This window comes from Mustela nivalis (assembly GCF_964662115.1).
Source record: "Mustela nivalis genome assembly, chromosome: 4".
Lineage (NCBI taxonomy): Eukaryota > Metazoa > Chordata > Mammalia > Carnivora > Mustelidae > Mustela > Mustela nivalis.
The window spans coordinates 144,040,037-144,062,380 of record NC_139023.1 but is presented as its reverse complement, the minus strand read 5'-3'; the positions used below and the strand labels follow the sequence as shown (position 1 = coordinate 144,062,380).

General features: G+C 33.4%; 1 protein-coding gene across 5 annotated transcripts in view; it reads right to left on the bottom strand.

The window, feature by feature from the left end:
- The window catches only part of TTC29 (tetratricopeptide repeat domain 29), a 235,842-nt gene that overhangs the window by 197,028 nt on the left and 16,470 nt on the right, over positions 1 to 22,344 (bottom strand). The window lies entirely within an intron of this gene.

Sequence of the window (22,344 nt, the reverse complement as noted above, 5' to 3'; positions counted from 1 at the left end):
CAGTAAAAGAGAGCCAGAACCAGCCATTATAATTTTCCAAGGCTGCTGAAGGTATGGGGGAAATGTCGTAACAGTCTATGGGCTCCAGGTATGACACAAAAGTTAATGGAAAGAGAGGGCTGGTATATCTGTCATAATGTCACTGGACACAACAAGGGAGTGTGTGCTAACATGCTCTTGTATGGGTTGTCCACTGGGAATTGAAGGACACAGCTGTTAACTCTGAGAATAAGAAGCATCAGGGAACTATCAAAGGAGTCAGGTCAATATATTTCCAGATCTGACAGAGAAGAATGAATTATGAGCATCAGAGGTGGAAATCTGTACAGAAACCCATAGGTTTAGAATGCATTCAACTACAAGTAAGAGAACTTGTTTCTTAGAGCCTTTAAAACTAGAGGTTTCCACTTATCACAGCGCAAGATGCATAAAAGTATGCATCTACTGGCCTTGGTTCAGTGGTCTGGCAAGTTCAGTGCATCTGGGATTACCTTAATCTTTCCCTCATGCTCGTCCCCTGCTGGTCACTGGAGGGCTGCTACAGCTTCAGATATTGTGCCCATCTTCAAGGCAAAAAGAAAGGGGAGATTGGTGGCACCAGATGTGTCTTTCCTTTCTAATGGAAAAACAAAAGCATTCCTATAACTGTTAATAGATTCTCACTTTGGTGTCGTTGGCCAGAACTTTGTTACATGGCCACCCCTTGCTGCAAGGAGACTGGGAAAAGCAAATATCCTGCCTGTCGTTGGACACATTTCTCTCCCAAGCAAAACTGGAGTTCTGTTAGCTAAGAAGAATGGAGAAATGAGATACCAGATAGGCACATTCAGTCCTATAGCAAGGTCCTAGATTAAGATCTGAAAGTAAATACTGACAAACCCCCAGCCCTGGAGTTGCCAGACAAAACTGGGCAGGATGCCCAGTTAAATTTGAATAACAGATAAAAAATGAATAATTTTTTTTTTGTATTAGGATGCTCCAAATATTGCTTAGAGCACATTTATATTTAAAAAGTTTATTATTTTCTGAAACTCAAATTGAAGTGTATATCCTATATTTTTATTTGCTAAATCTGGCAACTCTCCTCCCCTCTACCTGGTACCAGCACTGTGTTGTTTCTATATTAAGAAAATAGGGTGAGGGGAAGAGGCATCAGAATCCTGAATAATCTGAGAAATCACTGAATTGGACTCACATTACCTGAGAGGGACAAGATTAGATTTTTACACTAGGGAGAATCAAGGCTCAGGGCCAGGAATTAAAATTAAGTTATAAAAAAATAAAGGCTTTCAATTTAGCATCCTTGAGCTTGTGAATCTGAAATTTACACCTGATCCTAGTGAATAGCCAGGAAGAGAGAAGAATTGGGAACGGAAGCAGGGAGAAGAGATGGTGGTTCTGGAAAGACAGGCCACAGATGCTGAACCAAAGGAAAGGCGGAGGGAATGGACAGAAGTAGGGAGGATTCAATACATATTTAGGAAATAAAAATAGCAATTCCATAGTGACTGAGTGGGTGTTGGGCGTGCAAGAAAGGGAAGACCTAGGATGACAACCAGGTTTTGAGGTCAGATCATAGGTAATTGGTAATTTAACAAGTTAAAGAGGGGAATAAAAAAGGATGAACAGCTTTGTGTAAAGATAATGAGTTTGGTTCAGACAACTTGAGTGTGAGGAGGCTCAAGGGATAGCTAAGTGGTACTTCCAAAGCGGGGGCAGGTTGTGGGAGAATATAGGAGATCTGAGAATGAGGGGCTGAAAACCCAGCCCTGTTTCAAACAAAGTTTCAAACAAAACCCTGTTTCAAACAAAATCCAGCCCTGTTTCAAACAAGCACTGTCATCTTTGTAAGGTTATGCTTTCGAAGAAAATTATAAATAGGTAAAAATGAGAACATTGACATTAAATAATAAACACAAGCCAGGAGGCCATCTACATTCAAATCTTTTATCTCTAATCTCAACAGGAATGCAGAAAATCATTCCTTATTTCCTTCACCTAGAAGGTGAAAGTGTTTTGGTTGGATTTGGTCCACCCAATATCTAGTTCCACTTCCACAGGGAGCACTACAGAACACTTGGGAAATGACCATTCTCACACCCTGGGTCATCTTGGTGGATTTGATTTTAAAGACTATCTAACCAAGGAGTGGATCCACAGTGACCCAAATTAAGGCAACCAGTTTCTCTCCCATAATTTTGAATCTTGAGGCAAGAAACACAATGAAGGTTTAGAAGGTTGTTGGAGCTCAGTCATCTTGGGAGTGACATCCTGGGAAACATCTCAAGAGGTTCTTGCTACCAACATCCTATCAAGGGTCTCAGGTCTTGTCCTTCTCACATGAACTGGGTTCTCCCTAAATTCAGCTCATTACCCAAGATCCTTCCAAAAAATGGTTTCTACTTTATTAGTCAGAATCAGTGTCTGCTGCCTGTGACCGAAGTACAGAATGGATTCAGAAGAGACTGTATTAAAATGGTTTCCGAGACATCTTTCAGTCTCAGAACATCCATGATATATAACTGGTATCAATCTTTTAAAATTTCTTGTACATTTTTTAAAAAGATCATTCTTTGTGTAAGAGATTTCAAATACAGATGTGTTTTAAAATGCATAAATAGCTATGCTGATATCATCCTGATTTCCTATACACATTCATGTGTGCACACACATGCATGTATAGGTATGTCCTTGTTTAAGCCTCATTACTAATCTGAAAGCAAGAGCAATTAGTGATTTACTAAATAAGTTCCTACTTCAATCTTTGTAGTCAGTGCAAATTATTTCCTTTAATCAAGGTAATTTTCTTTTATTAAAACGAACCATCTGAAAAAAACCTTTATCAAGTCCCTCCATTACATTTGGATTTTTCAGGTTTTATATCTCATAGCAGAATCACAGGCAAAGTTGACTTGCTTTATGGAAAGAAAATTTTTCTAAACACAAATGGAAATATAGACAGGATTCAAATTTATTATTTTGCTATTTCATTTGAACCCAGAATTCTTAGTCTTTGGTTTCATTTGTAATATTAAAACCAATATTAGTCTAAATTAAAATATATTCTTCATAAGTATCAGAAGAAGAAAAACCTCCTTGACCTCAAAAGTTGCTATACTGGGCAGAAATTGAGAATTCTGGTAAAATTTATGTAGACTTGATATTATAGAATTTGAGGAGTTTTCCTGACAGAAAACATGCCATTCATAGGAGCAGAAGTTGTGACATTCATGGATATGCTGGGCACTATAAGTCTCTACCCTGAGGAAGACATCTGTCATTGCAGATACCTGAGGTTGCACCCCAGAGATGCAGCTGGAGAAGAATGAATTTAGGAATGGAATTAAGTGGTCATCCATTCCATATAGATTTGATTACTATTTAAAGGCATTCTTCAAAGGAGAGTCTGTACATTTTAAACTTACAGAAAAACTGCCCTAAAAGATTCAAAGATTTTTTAAAAAATCTATACATTTACAGAAAGTAAAACTGACACTTCGACAGAACTTCCTAGCAGGTGAATGTGTGGAGATGCTGAGAGATGAGGAGCTTCCTGTTAAACAGCCATGAGATTTTATATCATTTTAAAATTCTGTCTTAAAACATTCACAACAGCTACTTACAGAGTACCTACAATGTGGTAGACACTTTGTAGACATCATTTCTAACACAGGATAACTCTACAAGGCAACACGTCCATTTTCATAGATAAAAAAAAAAAAAAAAAAAAAAAAAAAACTGTCTTCAGTGAGTTTGTGACTTGCCATGTAAGGGACAAAGCCATACAAAGTAATAAAGGGGCAGAAGTGAAATTTCATCCAGGTTTCTAAGTGCAAATTCTGTTTTTTCCACTTTACCATATTGTCTCCTATTACATCAGATTTGTTGGTTTTTCTTCTCTTTCTCTTCCTCTACACATATTTGTTTATTTGCATTGATTGCTTCAGAATTTGCCATAATTGGACAATTACATGTAACTCTCAAATTTGAAAGCCACTGCCTTTGTCCATTCTAAACCATGTTTATGCTGACTTGGGAAAAGAGATTAGTATCACTCCATGACTCTCCTAAATAATGTTCTTCCTCAAAATAAGGAATAAGACAGTACCAACCATGGAAAGCAAATTAAATAGACGTGATTGTCACTCAAGGATATATGAAGTCTAATAAAAGAACACTGAGAAAGACATACAGATGAAAGGAAAAAAGCCCACACTTCTACAAATATGAACAACATGAACAAATGAAATGAATAGATATGACAGCTTACTTTATTTCTCTTATAGGTACTTCTATGAGTTATTAGATGGACTTTCAAAATCAAAATGAATTGTCAACTACTCAAATACATGGTTAATTATATTTAACATATTTACTTCATAGGACAAACTCAAATATTGTATCAAGGTGAAGCTTCATATTCAGTAAATTATTTCAAAAGCAGTTTAATAAAAAATCATACTTTAAAACAAGATCGTAAAATTTTTATTTAATCTGACAAAGATAAACTCAAAAGATATGTAATATCTAATCAAAAGTCATGATAATACTTTTATTCCATTAAATTAATATTTATAAGTCACTAGTGGGTTATCTATGTGTCAGTTATAACAGTCTTACATTCATATTGTAGGAATAAATGTTATTGGAATCACCTACGGGATAATTACATCGACTCTTAAATTAATACTTAAATAGCTTCAGTTAATATAATTTCCATGGAATAAAGTGAGTCTCTATTCTTATCCATACTATTCAGTGTAGGTAGATATGGCATAAAATTAGAATGGGAAAATATACGTATCTTGACACACATACTGATAAAAACCATATAAGTAATTTGGGTATCTTTTATATTTTTTTGTGAAAAGAATAAAATTTTCCCAAAAGCTAAAACAAAGATATGCCATTACCCTAGCCATATAAATATGTAAAAAGAAAGAGAAGTTAGAAAGAAAAAATATCAATTATATTTAAAGTGGCCGAAAAGCATAGAGAATTACAATGAAAACATAAAGTGTTTTTCTTAATATCACACATGTAAGTTTTGAAAAATTGTTAGCCATTAGTATTGACTATTACTGATTAAGAACTAACACTAATAAAGAAATAAATTATCACCACTCACATATATATCTGTGTAATAACCATTGGAGAATTGAGAGTTTTAGGACTTTTATTTTCCATGTACTTCAAAATACAAAAAGAAAAGTTTCATTATGAAAAAGCGCTTTTTAAATTTAAAGGATTTCCAATAAGTTGACTGGTCTCTGGGGGCATCTACTGGAAATTTAGCAAACTGCAGTCACATCATGTAAATTTGATTAACTTTCATTATCCATCTTAATACAGATATTATTTTAATTGATATGTAAATAAGGTGACACTCAAAGAAGATAAATGTAAAGTTATGCATGGTATTCTATCTCATCCATCTGGAAACAACAAAATATGTAGCTGTCTATGAGATCAGTTAACAAATACTGAACTGTTAAAAATGTAAATAGGGCAGGTGGCATCTTACAGATGAACAGTTTTCAAACCACTCAATTTTCAAACCACTCAATGTTTGGAAAAATTAGAAATATATTTTAGAGATAAACATACACATATTTAATGAGACATTTTTATTAATCCAAATAAAATACATAAAAAGCATTTTTAATATGATGGCTTCTTTAGAGCAAATTCATTTTGCATCTCAGTATATCCACCAATATAAATAACTTGATAATCACTGCTTATTTTCTATATGACTTACTTTAATTATTTACATGCTAATATCTCAAAAAGTAGAATTTGTTATACTTGAAATGAAAAATCTATTGTTTATTATAATTAGTTATTAAAAGTGAATTAGTCATAAGATGATCATTGTTATTAATTTCTCTTAAACATTTTAGGTGAACTTCCTTAAAGAAAAATGAATGATATAGTAAAGATAATATAATCACTGCAGTTTATGTATTGTTTTAACATATATTTCAATAAAGAAAAGAACTCTTGTAATATAGCATTATTGCAGTTCTGACTAATCATGTCATAGGAATTTTAATGTAACAGCAATTTTAACAATCACGATTTTCTTTGTGAAATTTATTGGTTATATTTGCTTTAAGAGAAAATAACTAATTTTGAAGGTATATCTATTGTTCTATACTTACAACTGTACCATAATATACTTTAGATGTTGCTATAATTTTATATGAAAACTCTCCTAACAGATTGAAATACATAACATTTTTGCTTCATTCCAAAGAAACACCACAAACACATGTGTTAGTTTACACTCTTTCTGAAAATCTCAGAATTGCCATCCAAATAAATGTGATATCACCTTTAATGTATAAATTGAAAGAACCTAATCACCATGAAAATGTTACAACAAATCAGAACATAAATGTTAATATGGCAGGATTTTTGTTTCGGTTTAGACTTAGAATCATTTTAAATAGCTGGACTTATTTGGTAACTTAAAAATAAATATATAAAATCCACCTCCCGAGAGGTTATGGAATAGGATTTTTGTGATTTTCTAAACAACTAGAAGTTTGCTAATTTGAAAGTGCTACCTATGTCAGTGTGCTTTGTATTTTTGAAAAATATAAATTTTTATTTATTAGTAATCAAACTTAGAAAGCCTAAAGCAGAATGCCAACATTTTAAAAGCATACATAAAAATTGAACAATACCATTCAACCTTTCTTTTTAAAAAAATCTAATAACTAAGAAATAAAGTTTAGCATATAATATTTCATAAGTAGGGTGATTACTAATATAATTCTTTCAAAAAAATTAAAATATTTAAAAATATGATTAGCAAAGAATTCTGCCAAGATTACAATAAAAACCCACTTCAACATGGGCGATTTTATTTTAGGACATATGGAATATTCATGTAGAATGGACCAAAGATTATTTCTCAGATTCAATTAGGTAAGAACAGATATTTAGCAAAATGTTAATCAGTCAAATAATATTTTTGCTGGTGATTGTTACCTGTTATCAGAGGAAAGCTATGGTCATTCAGCAGACAGTACAGACTGCAATGTTACACTGGCTTTAAATAATTCCCTTAATAATATAAAAGCATTTTTTTGCATGCATATCCTGTTAAAAATTATTTACTCAAGTGATTCTAAGTCAGTCAAATATTTGAAGTACAGAGATTATCATCAATGAGGAATGAATAAAATTATTCATCAGTCAATATAAAGTACTACCACAATATTTACCCGTGTAGCCGTAACAGACATTTTCTTTACTGAAAGATTTTCTCTGCTAGAAAAAAATCTCAAACTTAACCACATTTTAAAAAGGTTTTCTTTAGAAGTTTAGTGAAAGGCATTGGAAGAAAGATAGCTCTTTAGATGAGGCTAATTACACAATCTTTAACATGGTGCTGTTACTTGCAAACTCCCTTGAGAAACTCAAACTTATTTACAAACAAAAATGTTAAGCTAAAGACTGGACATGGGAAGGTATGGAATGAGTGTCATCGTTTCAGAAGAATTTTCAGGGAAGGTATTTTCACAGTGGAGCCCACTGCTGAGCCCAAGCACCTTTGGCTAAATGAGGCAATCATAAGGATATTTACTATTATTATTTTTTCCCCCAAATCACACTGTAACTTTCACCTATAGGAAAACCAATTAAACATAAGCTAAAAAATAAAGCCTGAAAATAATCTTAGTTTTTGGATTAAATCATAAGGATAAAAAGAGGAAATCTGAGTAATATAATTCTTTTGTAGTCTGTGACCTAATACAACAACAATAAACATAAGAAAAAGAGAAGAAAAACAAAAGGTAACCTTTATACTACATGACTACAAACAATGGACTACAAACACCTATAAACATGAACATGCTAGCTCATCGCATCATGATGAACTATTACTATTTACAATTTTTTATTAATATAAAAAATTTACTATTACAATTACTATTTATAATTTACAATTTACTTTTTTTACTATTACTATTTACAATTTTTATTAATATAAAACCCCATATAACAGTTACTGTTTTTGAAATAAAGTCTTGCAACTGCTCTCCAAAATTTTTAATATTCTATTTTTTAGGAAATTTTGTCTCAAATATTATCATTTAAACTTTTTCCTTCAGCTCTTCATCAGTATCTCTTTATAAATTAAAGAACTATCAATTTTTCATAAAAGTTGAGTGAAATATCAACTTTTAATAAAAATGTAAAGCTGGAGAATACAAAGACAAAAGTTAGTAAAAACAACAAGTTGCATTGAAAAAAAAAGTTCAGCTTACTGTGTTCTTTTTTTACTAAAGTGTGTCATACATTTTATCTTTGCAAGAGTTTGACGAGTTTTGCAAGTAAAATTCTGTTTCCTCTACACTTGCTAATAGTCATGAGAATCTGTAGTTTGCACCTTCCCATTAAAAATGTATTGTATTTTTTTGAAATTATTCACCCCGCCTTTTATCCAGATCATGTCTTTGAAAGGAGGAAGTAGATAATAAATGGAATAATTCATGATTCCCCATTAAATATGAAACTTTCTTTTGCAGAGTTTAGAAAATGAAGTTCTACATAATGTACAAAAGTTGATTAGAACTTTTTTAACCTTTTCAAGAAAAAAACCTTTCACATTAAACAACTGCATGAAGAGGTTTCTTTGGAAAAAGTAAACCAATCAATTCTTTCCACCTATAGCTTTATCATATATATTAAAATGTTGTTCCTTCCCAACATATATTCCCTTATAATACTTATCTAGTTATTAAAATGATGGCAAGAAAAATAGTATACATGGGGCTAGAAATATGACAAGTATCTTAAAGAATGTAACCGATGTTTAAATTACAAAGGGAAAGTCACATAAATTAAAAATGAAAACAAAACATTATTCATGCTCTTTCCAGCAATGTAATGGAAGATAGAGGAAGAGTAAATAATAAAACCTGCATTTAAATTTCTATTATTATTATGACATTTCTTCTAATGTGGTAATGATATTTCATCATGAGAAGAAAATATATACTTTTATAAAATTTATCATTACAAACTAGCCATTGGTATTCCATTAACTACAGTCTTTTTTGCCTTTTTTTAATAAAATAAAAAAAAATTAAGCCAAGTGATTATTAGGCTCACAACTGCTCTCTCATTCTATATTTCTTTAATAAGAAATCTGTAGCAAATTTAACTGAAGGGAAATGTCAAGTTCTATTTTCGGGCACAGATGACCTCAATTCTTTGTGTTTTTAAGTTTCTATTGTGGAATAGTTTGTTTTTCACTAAACAAATTTTAATTTTTCCCAATTAAAAAAAATAAAGAATATATTTTATTCTTTCGAGCTTGAATACTTAAAAGATAACCATCAAAATGTAAGGCATGTGAAGAACCTTTCATATTGTATCCTCTTTAATTACTGTCACAAAGGAGGTATACAATGCACACAGGAACACTGAAGCCAGGATTTTTCACAGGCTTTATGAACACAATCATCAAACTTCTAAAACATACATTTAGTTTCACAGTTAGGAAAAACTAAATTAATAAAAACAAATGTAAATTGAATAATCTGATGCTCTGGTCAGACATCTGTATCTAAATATGTTATTTTCCTGAATGTTGTATTAATTTTATTGCAACTATCTCAAACATTTAGAAAATTCTTACTTGTATTAACTAAGAGCATAGGGTACATCACATCAAATATGTGCATTAATAAGAATATTGTAAGAACAAAAAGAAGCATATGTCAGGAGTAAAATAAAAGAGCCCTGAATTTGAACTTAAAAAAAAATATCTATATCTATATCTATATATATAAATATATATATAGATATAGATAGTAGGGATTATAACATCCTTGAGACAGAGAACATGTCATTTGTTTCTTTTGTATTTTCATATAATAATGCAAATGCCAACAAAGTGAAAGCTTGTATATTATTAATATCAAACAAAATAGAATTCAGGAGTAAAAAATTAAAGGAGCATATGAACAACAGAGATTCACAAACAGATAGATTTACTGAGAAATAGAGGAATTAGGAAACAATACACCTAATAACATAGCTTTAAAATTAACAGAACAAGGAGAAATTTATTTATTTATTTATTTAAAGATTTTATATATTTATTTATCTGATAGAGAGAGACACAGTGAGAGAGGGAATACAAGCAGGGGGAGTGCAAGAGGGAGAAGCAGGCTTCCCGCCAAGCAGGGAGCCCGGTATGGGGCTTGATCACAGGACGCTGGGATCATAACTCCAGCCGAAGGCAGAGGCTTAACCCACTGAGCCACCCACGCACTCTGAGAAATTTATTTTAAAGCATTTTTTCAGAAAATTACAAATAAAGTTAACGAAAAAAGGATCTGAATAACAATTTTCTAGCTTGACTGAAATAACAGGTTCAATCTAATTATTAATTACTGATAGCATTTTCTGTATGAAACTATCTACCAAATAAATACAGAATATATTTATTTTTCCAACATGCAAAAAATATTTATAAAAATTGTCCAGGTACTGGCCATACTAGAAATTTGATAAACTAATATCATGTATGGCATATTTAGTGAGCACTAGTAAAGATTCACTCCCCAGTTCTCCACCCATCCCCCCCATCAAAAAACACACAAAAATTATTTATCTGCAAATTTACAAATGTATTTCTAATATATTCACTCTCTAAAGGGAAAACTGCCACAAAAATGTTCATATATGTAGAATTGAAACAAAATAAAAACACTAACCAGCAAATCCTGGGGGAAAAGTCATCATAGTATTCAAAAAGAAGTTTATAATTTTAATGTACTTGCTAAAAAAAACAAGAACACAGAAACAAGTGAAGAAGCTAGCTTTTGACTCAGAGCTAGAAAAAAAAAATCTTAACAAAATGAACAATAACATGAAGTCAAATAAAAGATAGAAAGGGAAATACTAAAGGTAAAGGCTTAAATTAATCCAGAACAAAAAAACTGACCCATAAAACAAAAGAACTGGTACATAAAAAGACAAATATATCTTGGCAAGTATAATCAAGAAAAATAAAAAGTCACCAAAATTGTGTCAGGAATGAAAAAGGTAATATAGCTTCTAATTACAGTAATAACTAACTGTTATTGTATACTAACAACAAATTGATGTTCTCAATATTTCACATGTATTATCTTTTTTAAACTTTACATTTTTTATTAAATAGGTATTATTTTTATTGTCATCATCATCTCCATTTTACAGATGAGAAAACTGTGGCACAAAGAGGGGTTTTTTTTTCTTTTTATATAGAATAAGGGGAGGGGACAGAAAGAGATTTTTTTGTTTTTGTTTTTGTTTTATTCAGTTGAGAGGGAGAGAGAGCGAGCATGAGCACGGGGGAGAAGGAGAAGCAGATTCCCTGCTAAACTAGAAGCCAGACATGGGGCTGGATCCCAGGACCTGGACATCATGGCCTGAGCGGAAGGCAGACGCTTAACCAACTGAGCCACCCAGATGCCCTGGGGAGAGAGATTCTTAAGCAGGCTCCACACCCAGCATGGAGTACCATGTAGGGCTTGATCTCACAGCCCTGAGATCATGACCTGAACAGAAATCAAGAATTGGATCCTTAGGTGAGCAACCCAGGCACCCTAAAGAAGAGTTTAATTAATGAGCTGAAGATCGGAAACCCTGTGAATGATGGAGCTGGGATATCAACCCCACCAGCCTAATTTTAAGGCCTGTTATTTGCACTATTATCTTCATACTCCCTCCAAAATATAGAGAATGTTTCTACAGATATAAAAGAGATAAACATTATTAGAAAAGATCACACTAAATATAACAATCTATTTGTTATATTAATTAATTACATTTTTGTAATTAATTAATAGATAATTAATTACATTTTTGTACCCTGGGATCATGACCCGAGCCGAAATCTCCATTGAGATTATCATAAAATCTAGATTTTTATCTAGATTAATAGATACCTATATAAAATATCAAAATATCAATTATCGGTTTGCTAGAGAAGACTTAGAGAACTAATTATAACAATCTTTCCTCTGCCTCCTGACCCTTCTCCCACCAAAGGAGCAAAACTACTTGGTTTTATAGGGAAGTTCTACAAAACTCTCAGTGAATAAGAAATCCCCATCTCATCAGCAATGTTCTAGAGCACAGAAAAAGGTGAAGAATTCTTTAGTTCATTTTACAAAATCCTAAAAGTGTAGCAAAAGGAAAGAAAATTATAGGTTAAAATCATGCAAAATTCTCTTCCCCTCCCCTCAAAAAAGAACCTCTAGCAAAGAGAAATCATAATGAGTAAGTAGGAGTTTGTAGAAAATTACAAAATCTAGTAATTTCAGGATAATCTCAGTGGATGTTAGAAAATTATTTAGTAAACTTCAAAAGTCATTCATAATTAAGAAAAGGAGAAACTGGGGCAACTGGGTGGCTAAGTGGGCTAAGCCTCTGCCTTTGGCTCAGGTCATGATCCCAGGGTCCTGGGATGGAGCCCCACATTGGGCTCTCTGCTCAGCGGGGAGCCTGCTTCCCCTCTCTCTGCCTGCTTCTCTACCTACTTGTGATCTGTCAAATAATACAAAAAATCTTAAAAAAAAAAAAAAAGGAGAAACTAAAAAATGAATTCTTTATCTTGGTAATGTGTATCTGATAAATCAACATCTAGATGGTTGTTACCATTCATTGTCTCCATTTGCTTTTTTTTCTCTTGGATAAATATTTACTGTCTGGATTAATGTTCTGTGTCTCACACCTCTATAAATATTTTCTATTATCTTCTCTGTTTTTATTCCATGTGGTAAGAGATATCTTTGCCTTTCTCTTTTATCCTTTCTTTTAATTAAAAAAAAAAAAAAGTCCAGCAATCTTTATCCTACGTTTGAAGAATTGTTTTCCTTTAAATTCTTTCATATATCAGGTATGTCTTTGGGCATGTAACATTTTTTACAATTTCTGCAAGGGAACAAATTGGAAATCTTTTTGTTTTGTTTTTTTTTTTTTAAATAGGAAATCTTTTAAAGCTCTCCTTTTCAATTGAACATAATAAAAAAAGTAAAAAAAAAAAAAAAAGCTGGAGAACTACTGAAAGAGAATGATAAATCTCCTTTGTGGCTCTTTGAGGAAATAAGTGGGTTTCAATTAAATGACAATAAACTGATTTTGGTACCTTAAAAAAAAAAATAGACAAGGACATCCGAAACCTGGGTATACATTTTTTCCAGTCTTTTTCTGACACGTATTTCATCTCCCTTTGGTTGTCTATATATCTACAGTCCTGAAGCAATTTGTACAATTAAACATGACTAACATCTTTGCTCATTTAAATAAATACAATGCAAATATAGAAAAAAATAAAGCTCTCCTTTTCCCTATAGAAACTGTTTCAGCTCAGGTTGAATGTTCTCTTCATTAATCCTTTTTTCTTTTGTACTGTGATATTTTTTCCAATAACGGAAGATATTTGTCTAATCCTAATAATGAAGTTTTAGCTCTCTTAATGTAGGCAGTGTGCTTGGGTTGCCTCTGTTGGTAAGCTCCATTCTTAGATACATAGGTCAGGAAAGGATGGACAGGTTACTCCTTGCACCAATGCCATATGAAAAGGATTAGCACCAGGCATCAGCTTCCTGACAGGAACTGTTACTTTTCTTTAAAATGTTTTGCACCTATGGTATTTGTCTTTCTCTGACTGACTTATTTTGCTTAGTGTAACACCCTCTAGTTCCATCCACATCATTGCAAACTGCAAGATTTCATTCTTTTTTATGGTGAGTAATATTCCACTGTGTGTGTGTGTGTGTGTGTGTGTGTGTGTGTGTGTGTGTGTGTGTATCACATCTTCTTTATCCATTTCATCTGTTGATGGACATCTGGGCTTTCTCTATATTTTCCCAAGACAAATACCATATGATTTCACTCACATGTGGAATTTAAGAAACAGAACAGATGAACATAGGGGAAGGGAAGGAAAAATAAGATAAAACAAAGGGGAAGACAAACCATAAGAGACTCTTAAGTATAGGAAACTGAGGGTTGCTGGAGGGCAGGGGTGTGGGAGGATAGGGTAACTGGATGATGGGCATTAAGGAGAGCACATGATGAAACAAGCACAGGTGTTATATGCAACTGATGAATCACTAAATTCTACCCCTGACACTAATAATACACTATATGTTAGCTAAACTGTATTCAAATAAAAAAAATTTTTAAAATGTTTTGCACCTATGCTCATGAGGGATGTTATTCAATGGTTTTCCTTTTATATAATGACTTTTTCTGGTATTGATATCAGTGTAATGCCAGTCCCAGAGAATGAGTTGAGAAGTGTCTCTTCTTCTATTTTCTTGAAGAATTTATGCAAAATTGGCAGAGTGCCTGGGTAGCTCAGTGGATTAAGCCACAGCCTTCAGCTCAGGTCATGATCTCAGGGTCCTGGGATCCAGTCCCATGTTGGGCTCTCTGCTCAGTGGGGAGCCTGCTTCCCCCACTCTCTCTGCCTGCTTGTGATCTCCCTCTCTGTCAAATAAATAAATAAAATCTTAAAGAAAAAAAAAGAATTTATGCAAAATTGGCATTATTTCTTCCTCAATTGTTACATAGAATTCACCAGTGAAATCATTATGGGCCCAAATTTCTTTGTGGGAAAATTTTAAACTATGAATTCAATGTCTTTAATAAATATAAGCCTATCCTGTTACCTATTCCTAATGAAGTAAATTTTGGCACTCTCCTTCAAAAAATTTAGCCATTTCATAGGAGTTGTTGAGTTTATCAGCATAAAGCTTATTACTTAATAAGCATTTTAATATTTGTATAAGCTATAGATATATGCATTCTCTCTTTCATTTCTGAAACTGGTTGTGTCTTCTCTCTGCGATCAGTCTGACTAGAAGATCAATTTTATAATCTTTCCAAAGAACCAGTTTTTACTTACATTGTTTTCTCCATTTTCCTGTTTTCTGCTTTTATTTTATTATTTCTTTCTGGACTTTAAATTTGCTTTCTTTTTCTAGTTTTTTAAAATGAAAGCTTAGGGCACTGACTTTAAGCATTTTTGTTTTTTCTAAAATAATCATATTTAGATGCTATGAACTTCCCTTTCAGCCCTGCCTTAGCTGCATCCCATATATTTTGACATGCTGTATTTTCTTGTCATCCAGTTCAAAGTATTTTACCTTGCAATTTCTCCTTTGATCCATGAGTTATTTAGAAGTATGTTATCCAGTTTCAAAACTTATGGCCATTTTCCAGAGACCTTTTTTGCTGTTATGTCTAACTTTAGTCAATTGTTGTAAGGCAAAATGATTTTTAGGATTTAAATACTTTTAATTACATTCAAATTTGCTTTATGGCTCAGAATATCATCTCCTTTGATAAATATTCCATATACACTAAAAATAATGTGTGTTATGCTGCTGTTTGGTGGACTGTTTTGTAAATGTCAATTATTTAAGTTGATTGATGGTATTGTTCCAGTCTTCAATACATACCCTTACAGATTTTTCTACCAATTATTGATGCAGCAGTGTTAGAATCTCCAACTATAATTATGGACTCGTGTGTTTCTCCTTTTCTTTCTTTCACCTTTTATATTATGTCTTTTTTTTTTTTTTTTTGTCTTTTGAAGTTCCATCATTAGTAGCATAAACAGTATTACATTTTCTTTTTTTAAGACTTTATTTATTTATTTGTCAGAGAGAGAGAGAGCACAAACAAGGGGAGCAGCAGGGAGGGGGAAGCAGGGAGCCCCAAGTGGGGCTCGATCCCAAGGCCAGGGGATCACAACCCCAGCCTAGGGCAGATGCTCAACCAACTGAGCCACCCATGTGCCCCAGTATTACATTTTTTGATGAGCCAACTCCTTTTAATCATTATGAAATAGCACTTTTTACCCCTGGTAATATTGCATCCACCTTCTAAAAATGTTATTTCTACAAATCCTGGAATCTCTCATTTTTTACCCCTTCCTTTCCATTATGTTAAGATTTTAGTATCTTCTGTACTTCTACGTGGTTATTTCAAATATAGGAAAGAAATGTACTTAACATCCATCTTGACCTTGATGTTGAAGTGGAAAAAAACTGTAGGCTGAGCTAACTTTAAGATAAATCCCTAGTTTAGCAACATATTTCTTTGGCTATTCTGGTTGTAGGACAAGAGATTGTTTTGGACAAGCTTAAAAAGATTTTATGGAAATCTGTATCAGGATTAATCCTTATGAGTTGAACCCAGAGGGAGACTGTAGATAGTAGGAGTGATAGTAGGAGTTCAGGAGACATCTGGAAATCTGATCTTTGATGGAGGTCTGGTCCATTTTTTTCTTTTCCTCCTAGCTTATTCATTCCTTTCTCTCTAAGAATATTTCTTTTCTATCTTATTGCTCATGCTTCTTTATAACATTAGATCACTTTGGTTGAATTACTCCATTTCTCTATGCCTTGGTCTCTGGGAGTAACAATTCTTCACACAATTATTGTAAGGATCACTTTAAACAGAGACCAGCACACAGTATTTATTTAATATCTCTTACCTGTTACTATCTTACCTGAAATAAAACCTAGTTAAGAGATGCAGTATTTATGACAAACTGTCTAAATGCCCATTTTATTGTTTATTAGGTGTGCAAAGTTCTATTTTATTGCTCTATTTTTCTTATAGAAGGCCATGTAATAACTTTCCTTTGGAATTTAGAATCAGGAAAAAAGCTTGTCTCTGTGAAGAACTTGCATGTTTTCCTCTCATCAGGTAATGAGAACTTTATAGTCCATCACATCTCCCCTTTTGCCCAACCTGCCCAGAGGTTCAGACTGAAACTATATTAATTTTAATGGGCAGCATTTGTACAGACTTTTCCTTTATTTACCTCTCATTTTCTATTTATAATCTGACACCTGTGTAATATAAAATGTTAACTTTAAGTTTTTTCAATCCTTTCTAGAAAGAAAGCAAGAAATAAAGTGTTACTTTTATGTAAGTCAGAAGAGTGTTAAAGAAGAATGAAATACAATCCTTACTTTCAAAGATCTCTTAAGCCTAGAGCAGAGTCCTTTCCTTGTGGCAATTCACAGTGAGAAAGACATTTTCCACAGCAGTTCGGTACAGGCACATATATATTTTATATATGTATGCATACAAAACAAAAGTTGAATGCACTAATCCTCAAAATGTTCTAATCTCTTTATAAATATTAACTTAATTATTCCTTGTTATCATTCTATGAGCCAGGCCCTATTATTATCCCTGTTTTTCATATGAGGAAACAAGAGACACAGAAAGGATAAATAACTTGGCCCAAGTCAAGCAGTTATTTTGTCAGTGTCAAGCTGGGATTTGAGTCCAGGATGTCTGGTTTTAGAACTCATGCTCTGTTGCATTACTGCTGGTAACCTCCCAATATTTAGCCTTACTCTATGCAATATATTCTTTTCTATTCTATTTTACTACACTCTCTTTCCTTTTTAAAAAGCTAGTCATGGGGTGCCTGGGTGGCTCAGTCGGTTAAGCATCTGCCTTACCTACCTTCAGCTCAGGTCATGATCCCAGGGTCCTGGAATGGAGCCCTGCACTGGGCTCTCTGCTCAGCAGGAGCCTACTTCTCCCTCTGCCTGCAGCAACCCCTGCTTGTGTCCTTTCTCTCTGTGTGTCAAATAAATAAATAAAATCTTAAAAAATAAAAAGCTAGTCATGATCCCCAAACCCCAAGTCCCCAAATGGTTATGGGTCATAACCATACCCGCAGGGAGTCACAGTCTATAATTTGTCAAACATTAATCAAGAAGGGAGAAAAAAAAACCCTACACATATATGATTGTCAATGGCTATTCAGAGAGTTCACGCAGGAGCTCTGAACTCTACCCTATTGCTGAGGATGGCTCTAAGGAAGCCTCACAGAGCAAGAAACAGTTACCTGGAAAACAGAAGTTTCCCCAGTACACAAGGCATGGGGCTGGGGGAGGAGAAAGGCATTTCAGGCAGAGCACATACACAAGGCTATGAAGGGTAAAATATCATCATTCATTGATCCCCTAAGCATGTGCCAAGCACTGTATGAGCACTACGGATGCACATGTGACCAAAGCAGTCATGGCTCCAGCCTTTTTGAAGCTTGTAGTCTAGTAGAAGAAACGAAGTAGCAATGACAATGCAATGCTATGGGTGCCACGATGGGAACAGCCACTGGTAATGCAGCTGTAGTACATTTTATTACAGATATAGTCACAGGTTTATGGAAGATAGTGAAGCCATTTAAGAATGAGTAAGAGTTAGCCATTAAATGATAAGGGGAAAAAGCATTCTAGGCCAAGGGAATGGCAATGCACTCAACTGGTGAGATGAGAGAAACTGTGGTTTAATGAAGACCTGTGTAAACCCAAAGACAGAATAGTGTAATGGTTTGAGGAGGGGTTCTGGAACCTGACTGCATAGGTTCAACTTCCTGTTCTTCTGTTTATTTGCTGTGTGACTGTGGGTAAGTTACCTAATATATTTGTGCTTCAGTTTCCTAAGCTATAACTGGAACTAAGAAAGACTTTTCTATGATTAAATGAATTAATACACGTGAGACACTTAGAGAGGTTTCTGAGACACGGTAAGTGCTCAACAAATGTTAGTCATTAATATTATTTTGGTAAATAATAAATTTCAAAGTGGGATGGTGGAGACTACACAGACTGAGGTATGGTCAGCCTTAGTTAAAAAATACTGATTGAGTGCCTAGTATGTGCTGGGTACTCTTATAGGTACTAGAAACTTAGCAGTGAACAAGACATTGTCCCAGTTGCTCAGGTCGGTTCACAAGACATCATCTTTGGTTACTTCCTTTACTCACTCCCACATTCATTCTGTTGGTAAGCTCTGATCTCCCTATTATCTAAATATATTCTAAATCAAACCATTTCTTATAATTTCTACTAGATCTACCCTGGCCAAGCTGCCATCATCTCTCACTTGGGCTGTTACCCAGGCAAATATCCATGGAGCAGTCTTAGTGATCCTTTAAAAAGGAAGTTACATCACAGTGTTCCCTACTTAAAATGCTCCACTGATTTCCCAAGATACCTAGAATAAAACTTAAGCACTCCAAAATTATTCTAAGTAACTTCTAACCCCTTAGGAATAATGTGAATGTAATGAAAAAAATAAAAGGGCAAAAGAAGTTTGGAAAGATTCTTTCCCAATGATTACCTAAGAGTTTTGGAAGACACATCACTTTGTGAATTAATGCATAATTAATTTTAATTAAGAACTGAGGGGATCCATATCAGTGAATTTCTAACAACCAAACTCCTTAAAAAAAAAAAAAGTCCAGGATGAAACCAAACTAGCAAATCAAAACATATTGTTTTCCTAAAAAATATATTTCTTATTTCCCTGCCATATGAAAGACAGTAAGGTGAACAAAACAATACTTTGTTACTAAATTTCAATTATTTAATTCCAGCACAATGTAAACACACTGAAAAGAGTACCTGAAGGGCCTGGTCATTACTTGCCTTTCCAAGGTATATCCCCAGAGAATTCGACTTTTTTTTTTTTTTTTTTTTTTTTTTTAGAATTCGACTTTTTATTAGTGGCTAATTCTTTTGACTTCCCCTTTCAGATGTCATTTCACTGTGTTAGCCTCCTCTTCACAGTTTCAATCCATGAAAAATTAGGAAAATGAGAGTTTTTCACAGAAAACAATATAGCCAAGCTTATGAAATCAGACAATCCAATTTTATAGAGTCAACTGACTTGTCCTAAAGATGGCTCCACACTTCCCTCTTGATAGTAAAATACCATTTTTTTCTAGAGCTTTTCTTGTTTATGCCAAAGTTTGCATACATATACTGAAGTTGGTTAACCTAAATCTGATATCTTACTTAGTGGGATAATACTGATATTATTTTTAGTGGAAGGAGACTGTCAAGTTTTACCCAGGGTGTGTGGATTATGGTGAAGAAGATGTCATTCTTCTCTATCTAGATTTTCTCACAATATTTGATTTTAATATGATTTAATATGATTACATTAACTTGAAGAGAAGTGCTTAAAATATATAAAAGATGTTTATATAGCCATATGTAGAAAACAGAGATAAAGTGAAATCACAATTATACACACACACACACACACACACACACACATGCATATTATACACATACATATACACACAAAAACACAATACTATATATATTTATAAACATACACACTATATATAACTATATATGTGTATATATATAGAACCTTCTAAGATCAAAGAAAGTACAGATTATTTAAAATGATCTTAGAGAGGGGCACCTGGGTGGCTCAGTCTGTTAAGTGTCTGCCAAAGGCTCAAGTCATAATCTTAGAATTCTGGGATTGAGCCTCAAATCAGCCTCCTTGCTTTGTAGGGAACTTGCTTCTCCTTCTCCCTCTGCCTGCCACCCCTGGCTTGTGATCGCTCTCTCTCTCTCTCTCTCTGACAAATAAATAAATAAAATCTTTAATAAATAAATACATAAATATATAAAATGTTCTCAGAGTACCATTCCAAATAAAATTTTAACAGTCTCCAAATAATTTTAAAATGATTAAAGAAAATTATCCTCTATACATTTATACATTCTTTTTATTTCTTATAACTAGACATTTAAAATTTTTTATTTCAAAAGAGAATGATAATGAAAATAATTCTTGAAAAATGGTGGTGTAAGAAGCTCCATCAATCTGTCTCCCAACCTAGACACTAATTGTAATCTGTTGTAATTATTTTAGAGTGCTAGACTCTATTGAAGCTTTGCCACTTCCATGGGAAGGCTTGGGCAGTAAATTGTGACTAATCTGCTCAGTTTCAACTCTCAGCTCAGTGGCAGCTACTCATCCACCCAGCCCCATGGCAGGCATCCATGCACTAGGTTCCAGGTCCAGCATACAAACATGCTTCCAGGAACCAGGATAGGCAATAAGGACCCTGTCTTGGGGTTCTGTGTTCTGGTCATTGATTGTTCCTTCTGATCATGGAGAGGCAGATAAAGAATAGGGCAGCTGTTATTGCACATATACCTCTATTCTTATAAGCTCCTACCTTTCAGTCTGAAGCAACTTTCAGGAGATTCAAAGAGCTGGTGCTATTCTGGCACCATTCTTTTCCCCTTCATTTTTTCTCTTTTTTACCCTTTAAAAGACAGATGTTAAAAGCTAGGACATTCGAAAGTAAATGTACATGGCAGAATTAGTCACCACACATGCCTAAGGAAGACTGCAGGCTCAAAAAGACCTAGGACAACCTTAAAAGCACACTTCAGGCTACACCTTGTCATGAAGACAGACTACAACAATAAAACAAAAGAAACCAGAATCAAACAAAAACAAAATAGCAGCAAATGCTGTAAAAGGTGAAGAAACTGACTACCAGAGTTTTTAACAACAACAACAATAATAACAAAATCAAAAGGTATACAAACAGGAAAGTATCCCATTGAAGGACACAAAAAAATAAGCCAACTGAAACTATCCCTAAGAAAGACCAGATGATACAGAAAGAGTATTTGACCAAGTTCAATACTGTCATGATAGAAACACCTAACAAATAAAAATAGAAGGAAACTACCTCAACATAATAAAGCCATATATGAAAACCCACAGCAAACATAATAATCATGAAAGACTGAAAGCTTCCCTCTTAGATTAGGAATAAGGAAAAGTATCCAATTTTATCACATCTATTCAATACAATAATGGAAGTCCTAGCCAGAGCAATTAGACAAGAAAAAGAAGTAAAAGGCATTCTAATTGGAAAGAAAGAAGTAAAATGATTTGTTTCCAGTGTTGTAGAAACCCTATCTACAAAACCCTAAAGATTGCATAAAAAAAGCCATCAGAATTCAGTGAATTAGCAGGATACAAGTTCAATACAAAAAATTCAGTAGATATCTATAAACTAACAATAAATAATCTGAAAAGGAAATTTAAAAAACAACTTACAATAGCAACAATATATAAAATAAAATACTTAGGAGTTAAGTAAGGAGATGGAAGACTTATATAATGAAAACCATAAAATATTGTTGGAAAAAGCTAAAGAAGACATATCTAAATGGAAAGACAGACATATAAACCAAAATAGAGAGTCAGAAATCAACCTTCTCCTGTATGGCCAAATGATTTTTGATAAGGATGTCAAGACTATTCAATGGGGAAAGGACAGTCTTTTCACAACTGACGGCCAGAAAAGATATCCAAAAAATATGAAATTAAACCCTTACCTAACAATGTATATATAAATTAAAATGGATCAGAAAACTAAACATAAGAGCTAAATCTATAAAACAGAATAAAACTTAGGACAAAAGCCTTACAACATGGGTTTTGGCCATGATTTCTTGG